Raw genomic sequence first — 1,356 nt, forward strand, 5'->3', positions numbered from 1 at the left:
CGCCTGAAGACTGCCCTCAGCCCCTGACCCAGGCTGGCCAGGCACCCTAGTAGGGCCCCTCACCCCGAAGGAGCTGTGGCAGTCTGGAAACGACCCTCAGCCCCTCACCCAGGCTGAACACACTCCCATGGGGTGAGGGTACCTACTGGGGGGCCTGACCAGCCTGCAAACCGCCCTCAGCCCCTCAACCAGGCAGGCCACACCTCCCAAGGGGACCCCCACCCTGATCTGGGACCCCCTACAGGGCAGAGAAGCCAGCCCCCACCTGTGCACCAGACCTCTATACTAATAAAGGGTAATATGCTAATTAGACCAAGACCTTCCGGGAAACCTTTCAGATGTCCTTCCAGACAAAGCCATGGTGGCAAAGCCGAGGCAGAGGCAGTTATGGGCGATCAGGCCAGAAGGGGAGGGCAGTTGGGAGTGAGCAGGCTGGCAGGGGCGCAGTTGGGGGTGAGCAGGCTGGTGTGGGGGCAGTTGGGGGAAAACAGGCCTGCATGGGGGCAGTGGGGGTAATCAGGCTGGCAAATGGGGGGAAGTTGGGGGCAAGAAGGCCAGTGGAGGGGGCAGTTGGGGGTGAGCAGGCAGGCAGAGTGGTTAGGGGCGATCAGGCAGGCAGGCAGGTGAGCGGTTAGGAGCCAGTGGTCCTGGATTGCGAGAGGATGTCCGACTGCCGGTTTAGGCCTGATCCCACAGCGATTGGTTACAGGATCAGGCCTAAACCAGCAGTCAGACATCCCCCGAGGGGTCCCAGATTGGAAAGGGTGCAGGCTGCGGGGGAGAGGGAGGGCGGGCACTAGGAAACCCTGGCACAGCCCCGAGTCCTGGCAGCACAGGGCACGAGGAAGGTGCTGGGCTCCGTCACACTCTGCAGGGAGGAGTGGGCCTGGCTGTGGTGAGGATGAAGGAAAACCCTGACCTCAGAAGGCCGCTCCCTAAGCAGATGGTGCCCGCAGAGCAGGGGCCCCGACAGGAGGACAGGAGCCCGGCCGGCCCTGCCCTGTCCTGGCCCCCTTCTAGGGGAAGAGAATGGACCACCTCCAATGGGCGCTGCTCTGCGCAGGGCTGGCCTCGGAGGTCCCAGCATGGACTCCTCACCGCCGGCTTAGCCCCTTCGGGGCCCATGCCCGCTCTGGGCTTCCAGCGGCCACGTGGTGCATAACCACCAGCAGAAGCTTCCTCGCCTGTGGACTTCTGGCCAGGGCAGGACTTCCGAGTAGAGAGCAGCGCTCTGCGAGGGGTGGGGTGGCGCCCCCTGTTGGCGGGAGGGCGGCAGTGCCGGAAAAGGCTCAGCAGCCTCAGTGAGTCTCCTCTCAGAACACATGGTCCCCTGACTTGGTGGTGAGTGCAGGGATA

Source organism: Myotis davidii, unplaced genomic scaffold, assembly GCF_000327345.1.
Source record: "Myotis davidii unplaced genomic scaffold, ASM32734v1 scaffold1301, whole genome shotgun sequence".
NCBI classification, from domain to species: Eukaryota; Metazoa; Chordata; class Mammalia; order Chiroptera; family Vespertilionidae; genus Myotis; species Myotis davidii.